The sequence below is a fragment of the Colobus angolensis genome, unplaced genomic scaffold, assembly GCF_000951035.1.
Source record: "Colobus angolensis palliatus isolate OR3802 unplaced genomic scaffold, Cang.pa_1.0 Scaffold56, whole genome shotgun sequence".
NCBI lineage: Eukaryota > Metazoa > Chordata > Mammalia > Primates > Cercopithecidae > Colobus > Colobus angolensis.
The window spans coordinates 3638801-3647663 of NW_012119154.1; positions in this window are offsets into that span (position 1 = coordinate 3638801).

Below are 8863 nucleotides of genomic sequence, written 5' to 3' on the forward strand. Positions count from 1 at the left end.
GTCCTGCCCAGAAGCAAGGGAGTTTGGGCTCTTGTACCCTTGATAACAGTCACTCATTGGCCACAGGCTGCCTGGTGGAGGTAGGTGGGATGGGAGGTGTAACCACCTAATGTCACTGGGTGGTTAGTGTTAGCCAAAGAGAGAGCCTCTCTGGAGAATGGAGTAGCTGTTGGCAACCAACACCCACAGTAGCTGGGGGTGAGCACATCAGCCTAGTAAAGAGATGGTTGGGGAGGTGTTCCATAAGCATCTGTTATACTAGGTTACCTCAAAACCTTGATGTCCCACGGGAAATTCCACTGTAAGATGACTTGCTCTGTGGGCTTACACATGTCACCATGTTCAGTAGTTTTTCAGTGATTTTCTAAAGAAGAAAACCTAATCCTCAAATCACTCCTTCTATAATTACCCAATGCTGGTGCCTGACTAAAAGAAAATTATTTGTTTCTCATTTGTAACTGAGTGTTTTGGCCTTTATTAAAAGATGTGCACTCATCCTCTCCAAACTTTCCATCCTCCCCACAGAAACCTCACCTAGGCTGCTGCGTACTCCGGGGTTTTTGTCTCAGTGGATGGAATCTTGTTTTGAAGAAGCCAAATAAGATGGATTACTGAAATCTGTTGTTCCCCCAGCTCAGCTGAGGGACTAAGTCCCTGAGAACAGAGATGAGCAGTCTTTTCAGGGTATTGCCATTTTGATACTGAGGAGATTTAGAAGAGGCCTTTCCAGCATTTGGGGATATCTGTGAAGTACCAGAATTCACAGAGCTTGGTCCTGTGGGAGACTTTGGTCACAGAAGGGCAAGCTGAGAACTTCCAGCACCCTGAGGAAATCTGAGGAAATCCCTGGATTTGCCCGCACACACCCTGCCAGCCTGGAAACGCTGCAGTGGGCAGTAGGAGGGTCTGTGGGAAACACTGCCATTGCAGGTGAGAGGCTGCGAGAGAGGGCCCTACCGGCTTGCCTCAGAATTACTCCCTGGACTACAAGAAAGCTGCGGGCACGCCCACATAGTTCAAGAAAAGTGCCACATGGGACTTCCTAGTCAATTAGAGGTCTTTTCAAAATAAATGACCACTCTCTGAACTGCTGCATTTTGAATCCACCAGCTGCAGAATCAACCTTCAGAAGAGACTGAAAGGGGACAGGGTGCATCCCCTTTGCCACTGTTCCCCTGCAAGACAATTGTTCCTATTTAGCTCAGGCCTGTCAGTTAGAATTCACACCTCAATCCTCCCCACTGAGCCCCCGGACTAGGGTGGGAGCTCTGTGTTCAGAGGATCATTTTCATGGGAAGGAGCGTGAAAAGCAGGATGGTGGGTGGTGACTTTTGTTTGAAATGAATTGTGTCTGGGAGCCTTTTGAACAGTAAAAAATAGACCTATTTATTGACCTAAAGCCATCCATGAAATGGGATATGATCTCTGGCACAAAGAATAGAATAGAAACTCCCCAATATTGTAGCTATCTAGAGATGAAAAAATTGTCTGGAGCTAAGACTTTATTTCTTCATCCGCATTCCTGATGCTGGGCTTCCTGCAGAATGCTGAACAGTATTATCTGTTTCTGGGCCTCGAATAGAGAAAGACGGAGAAAGAGAATGAGAGAGGGTGGCAGGGGGTGGGGGTGGGGATCTAACTAGCTACATTGATCTATAGATATACTTTAATAAACCTCTTTACTTACAGCCACTCTGAGACATGGTCAGACAGTTCACCTCACCTTGTTAATAGTAATTGCATAATTGCTTCCTGAACTTTTGGCTAAGAGCAAGTGTAGTGCCTGCTCTTACCAGTTTAATAATAACTGGCATCATTTTCTGAGCATTTATATAGGTGCCACATACTGTGACAACATTTATGTGTATTATCTCATTAAATTCTTAAAACACTACATTTTAAAAAACCAATTAACTATAGCCACATTAAAAAAAGAAAAAAGAAAACTGAGGCTCAGAACATTACTGAGCTTGCTTAAGGCCACACACCCAGGAAACAATACTAAAATCTGAACCCTGCTCAGCCTGAGCCCAATGCCTGAGTTCTTAACCACAATGTCATTTAATTAAAGAAAAGTACACACAAGAGAGTAACCATTCAACAGGCACTCAGGGTGGCCTTGGAAAGGAAAAGAAACACAATGAGACACTGAATGCACTTTAACATTTGAGAGAATTGGTTTCTCTTAAATGTGTCCGCCTGTCATCCATGTTGTTCACAGCTTGATTCATAGGGTGGTTGTAGGTTGAGGGGAGCAGACACCATTGACTCATCTCTGTCCTTCATCCTTTGTAGCTAGTCACCTACTAAATCCAGTGGATTCACCTTTGAAATGACTCATAACCACCCTTTCTTACTGTATTTTTTCCTCCACTTTGAGCTCAGCCTTCATCTCTTCCTATTCAGATAACATCAACATTCTCCCCACTGGCTTCTCTGACTCAGCTCTCTCCTCATCCTGTCGGCCTGCCCACTGCCAAACATGGTATCCTAAAATAGCGTGTCCAACATTTCACTACCCTGCTCAAACATCTGTGATTGCTCTCTGTCTTTCTCTCCCAGAACAAATGTCCATCCCAAGTCTGTATGTACCCTTTTCCATCATCTGCCTTCCTTTTGCACCTGGCCACCCTTACCTCTGTCATCCTTCCTTCCTCACGTTGTTACCTAAATAATATCCAAATGTCAAGGTCAAGTCTCACTACACCCATGAAGGTTGTACTTTAAGCCAAATCACTCAGTCCTTAACTTTTCTATAGATAAGAGAGGTATTCCAGTTTGGATTACTGACAAAAAGAAAGGCTCAGACAAGTACCTGAATGTAGAGATGTTATTTGGAAGTTACAGGAAGATACGATAGGTGGTGGAGAAGAGGGACAAGATGGGAAAGGCAGCCAATAAAAGGTGCATTTTCAAGCCAGTTACCACTGTGGACAACTGGAACTTAGTCCTGTGGCGAACAGGGGAGCTAGTATAGGATACACACTTCAACTATCTCATTCAAGGGGTGATGGAGTTGGAGTACAGACCCACCAACTAATCATCAGTCACTGCTAGAGGGCTGCTCCCAGGGTGCATTAACTCCTCAGCACTTCTGTCCTACTAACAAAAAAAGCTCCAGTGGCAAAAGAAAGCCCCATTCAAAAGAAATACAAGTGTTGGAAGTTGGCAATCAGATGGAGCACACTGAGTTGGTAGGAGCAATGGGATATATGGGTGGGGCCTGCCAGTGTCTGCTATAGTAACCAGATAGTTTATTACCCAAACCCGGGCACTTTTGAGAGTGAAAAGAAATACTCTTAATAATTATTGTGACAAAAAAATCAAGATGGTCCTGGGCAAATTAGCATGTATTGCATTTATAACAGTGAGTTTTATATCTGATTCTCCCCATCTCCACTCAGATGATATGATCCTTTAGGGTATGTTCAGTGTGGTCTAGTTACATGTGCTTCATTGAAGCCAGTACAGTGCTTAAGATAGCAGATGTTCAGAAAATCCTGGATGGCTGAACCTTGGATGAAGCAGCCACCAAAATTTCAAATTATGATACTATTCAAAAAGCACAGCCTTTAAAGTCAGACGGTCCTGAATTGAAACCCAAACCCCACTGACTTACTGTTAAACTGAGATGTAGATATGGCACATCTCTGAACTGTGTCTCCTTATCTTTAAAGTGGAAATGAAAATAATATATTCCTGTCGAGTTATCAAAGGTTAGAGATGAGTTTTAAGAAAGTAGCTCTTAATATTCAGTAAATCAAACTACAGTAAATTAAAATATAGTTATTGCAAAAGCTGTGTTTTTAAAAATAATACTATTGATGTCATCTTGCTCATTATACCTCAGTCACATGCTGAGGTCTCATCCCAGCATTTTGTTTTCTTCTCTATGACTGTAGATGCTTTCATATAGCAGCACGATTGAGCTTTCATAAATTGCACTTCCATTTGTGGAGACAAGAAGGCTGGAATTGACTGGGCATTCTCTAAGTCAGGGGTGAATAAGAATTTGGAAAGGGAAAAAATATTTACTGCAAAAAATTTGAGAGAATAAGACCTGGCATGAGCTATCACCTGGACTGGCCAAAATCAGAATCTCTAGATTAAGCATCACTGTTTCTTACCATCTAAGAGGCTATGAATTAAGGGGAAAGCCACAGTAGAAAGATACCTGACTTTTCAAAAGGAGGATTCTGACACCTCAAAAGTAAACATGTATTACTTAAGCTTCTGAGATGTCTTCCTAGCTTATCTCCATCACCATTACTTTTGATGTCCACTCAAAACTTTTCTTTGTATTCACAGGATCACAGGAAAAGAGAACAGATAGATAGCGGGAAGAACTTACAGGTCCAATTATTAGTTCATATTGCAATGAAGCTTAAGAACACTAGATTAATTCTGTATTCAGAGATAAGCAAGGGACAAATAGGAGATGAAATGGAGGTACATATTCTCTCACCCTCCCTTCTTACAACCTGCGTAGCCTGCTATCACTCCCACTATGTCAGGGACCTTTATGATTTATTTTAATGTATTTATTTTATCAATATAATACATGTCATAAAAAGTTAAGAGATAATGGTACTAAACATTTATAATAAAATGCAGCAATGATATCTACCACCCCTTCCTATCCAAAAGCGTCATTCCCCAACAAGCAATTTCAGTGATTTTAGTCCTTTAGATATTTATTCCGAAATTTACTTCCACATTTGTAAATAATATATGTGGAAGAAATGGCTAGTTCCACCATATTCATCCTCTCGTTCTTCCGTGGAAATGTATACCCCAATTTCAAGCTGAGCTCATGACTTCCAGAAATGTATTTCAGGCTCCTCTTTTAATTATACATAGTTATGCAATTAAATCCTGGACAAAGGAATGTAATTAAAGGCATTCCACACAACTTTCAAGAACCTTTCTTAAAGGACACCTGAAAAACATCCTTTGACTGTTTCCTTCTTCATTCTTTCTTCATTCTTGGTGACTGAAATACAGACATGATAGGTGGAACCTGAGCAGCTACACTGAGCCATGCGGTTAACTTGGGAAAGGAAGCGCCTCACTCTGGAACAGCAGTATAGAGGGAGTCTGGCTCACTGAGGATTTTAGGAACAAAGCTCTCACTCCAGTCCTGGACTGCCTAGTTCTGTGTTGACTGAGAGAGAAATAAACTTTTTCCTGAAGTCACTGTTACTTTGTGGTTTTGTTTTTTTATAGCTAACCAAAGCATATATTTTATTGCTTTTTCTCGATTTATCAGTTTTAGAAATTTTCTACTAGTGACCTATAATAGTAGATCAATATTTAGCTTTCTAATAACAGCCACCCACCTCCCACTTACACATCCTGCATCTCAGTATACTTCCATTACATTAATGTTCTGTAATTTATATTCACTGCTAAACCAAGTAGTTTGGCAGTGCATACAAGTAGTATGCTATGAATGGCTTCTTTCTTATGCAACTTCTCATTTTACCTAGAGTTGAAAATAGCCTTTTTTCCTCATTTACTTAGTTTTCTCTATAGTTATGGCTAATCCTTTCTACACTGTCCAGTCACCTCTCATTCACTTTTCTGCACAGGACAATGCACTGGTCCATCTGTTGGTTTTACTTTTATGTTCTGAACTTTCCCCACTAGGAGCCTTTGTCCTCCTGCTGTCTGGGCCTGCTGCACAGCTGTCATCCCAGATGTTTCCTTCACGCTCATCTGGGGGCTTTCGTCTGCCTCAGTCGTGTGTAGGATTCTTGGTTTCCTTAACATCAAGCATTCTACTTTCTTCGTGTCTCATTTATTGTGGAAAACTGCTTCCAGTAGTTTCCTAAGAAAGGGTGGGTACGTAAAAGGTAAATTACATTTAATGTCTGTGTGGTGGAATGCAGACACAGGGATGGCCCCAGAGTTTCTGCAGGCTTCGCCCCATCAGAAGACCTGGATGAAGCGATGCAAGTAGAATATCCCTCCCTTCTCACCTTCAGATACAACCATCTTGCTGCAGAAGACTATCATCGAGACGGAGAAACTCATTCTCCACAATGGGCCTTTTCAGAAGGAGAAACAAGGCATTCCTAATGTACCTGGATGCGAGATGCCCAAGAACTCCAGATGTTTCTCTTACAAATGTTTTTCTTACAAATTGAAAATGTTACTTTTCAAAAATCTGACTTTAACTCTGTTAACTTATTTCCCAGAGGCAGAACATGTTATGTGGCATTTTTTCCTCTTGTTGCCTGGAGTAATAGAATCTGAAAGCCACTCCCCAGAGCTTATGAGCTGTATAATTAACCACGTAATATTTTCACCTTAAAATTCTCCAGCAATGTACAATGAAATCAGTAGATTAAACAGCCCAACAAGAATAGGGCATTCCTCTGAGCCTAGGAAACATGCTGGCAGTTTTGCCTCTTAGAAGCCAGGAGCAATGCTCTTCCCCTCCTTAGGCCTCTCGACAGCCCTTCACTTCAGACTGCCAGGCAGACTACAGTATTGGGGAAAATCCAGCCCAGGTTTTGTGCCATTTCTTGTGCAAGATTGGATGGGAAGCTTGTAAAACCTGTTTTGCTCCAGGTAGAAAACCAGCCATGATGAATTAATCCAATATGCTTTCTTGTTTTTTAATTTAAAAATTGTATCTTGAGGTGTATTACCCGAAGGCTCTGCAGCAGATGAACACACAAGACTCAGGAAAGCAGAGGGAGAAGCTACTTCCCACTACTTGGCTCTCTTTGACCCAGAAAATGAGGCTAGTGATATTATTGCAGTGTAGTCCAAGCAACATCAGCAAATCGACTGAGAAATCACTCCCTAATAGATTATAATTGTAATAAAGATGCTGTAAGCCGTGCCACATCCCAGAAAATTACACAGGATATATGGGAAAGTTTTTTATGCCATTTTGGAAGCTCTGGTGTTATTTCCCTGCTTTTGAAGGAAGAAACAGCAAATGATTCTTCTCTTTGGCTATATCTTCTCATTCTGTTTCTCCTGCATATCCTCCAAAGCAGGGTGGTGCCTATGTGCTAAACTAATGTTCTCCCGAATGTACACATTTCCTCAGAAATTGAAGCAATGTATTTTGAAAATACAGCATCATGAATGTGAAATTAACATGAAAAAGATGGGCTTCACCCAAGCTATCTTCCCCGTAATGGGTTTTTAAGGTCTTCAGTATGTCACTCTATGGCAACTCTCCAAGACCAGGCTACTGAAAATGGCATTTCCAAACTCATATGACCACTGAATCCTTTATTTGGGAAAGGGAAGTGGATATTTTCTATATTTCACAGACCACTTGTCCGAGGAGTGTAGTTTAGAAAACTAAAGGGAATGAAGGCAAAACTAGACTTCAATCTTCCTGTTCCCATGGTATATTTCAGAATCAAAGTAATACAAGTTTTGGGGAAAATAAGAGATAAGCTTTAAAAACTGCCTTTATCATATTCTGGCTGTTCTACTTCAGTCATGTTACTTAACCTCTATGAGATCTATTTCTTCATCTGTAAAATGGGGACAATAACACTTTTTAAGAGATATTTAGAAATGATTGCATGAGATATTATATATAAAGCTTTCCACTGAATGCCTCACCCTAAGTGAGTGCCAGAAAGACTAATAGTCTTTGTATTTTATTTTAATCTTCTCCATTCTCACGTCTACCTCACTGCATCAAGGACCTCAGTGTTACCCACCTGTTTGCTGATGTCTGAAATGCCTTTTCACAATGAGTGAAATAGATGTGACACTGCACAGAAAAACGAGGAAGAAAGAGTTGCACTAAGGAGGTGACTCTCTAATATTAGGGGTAGCAAAATTACTTGGCAAGAACCTTTTTGTTAAATACGTTTTTAAAAATACCCATACTCAAAGGTTTTCATTCAGGAGGTTGAGGATGGGGCTTTAACTTCTATATTTTTAGCAGAATCTCCAGAGAATTATGATGCACCCAAAAGTTTTGTAACCACGAGGTTTAAAATATATACCTATGTCAATCTAGATCTAGAGTTAGATAATATGACAGACACTTCTGTGAGAGCGATTAGCAGGAGAAGGGAGGAGGTGAGGGTCCTGGTAATTAAGAAATGGAACCAGGGAAGGAAGACAGAACAGGATCAGAACAGACACTCTAAGAATGATCTCTATCAACTTTCCATTTCTCCTAAAAATGTGTCCGGGATGGTGGCCAGGAAGTAGAAAAAAATATTAGTGTGGCCAGAGATACGTGCAGCTTAGTGGATTTTGAGACTCGTGAGCAGGCCCCATTAGGCAGCACTGGGTCATGGTAAGTGCTGCCATTGGTCCCAAAGTCACTTCCAGCTCTGAAGTGACCTTTACCTGTACCTATTCCAGTAGCCTGGTGTTATAGTCAACAATTCTTTGACAAGAATTTTTAGGGACCTGGGAAAATCTAGATACTGAATTACCAAAACTCTAAAGCTCTTCATCTTGTCTCAAAGAATGAGCAGGTTGAGCAGTTCCCTCTCCTGGTATCCTAATAAGCTTCACATTTCACCATCCTTTCTTGAATGGAATGACCAGATATGCTCCCCTATTTTGCTAATCCAAAATTGGGATGTAATCATCAATGAAAGTGGTCTGGGAAATAAGGAGAAAATCACAGAAAGAGAAGCAAAGCAGCCAAAAAGTAAATAAGTTTATCCCTGAATTTCAGGGCTCCTGTGAGAATTTAATAACTGACATATAGTGTCCAGCAGAGTATGGCCCATAGTCTGGTGTTCGATGGGAGAGGAAAAATAGACACTGTATTTAGCTATCAGAGCTATCAGTCATCATAAAGATGACTGCGGCCATCTTTAGCATGCAGAGATGCTCTGTCTCCCAACTAGGCCCAGGGCTC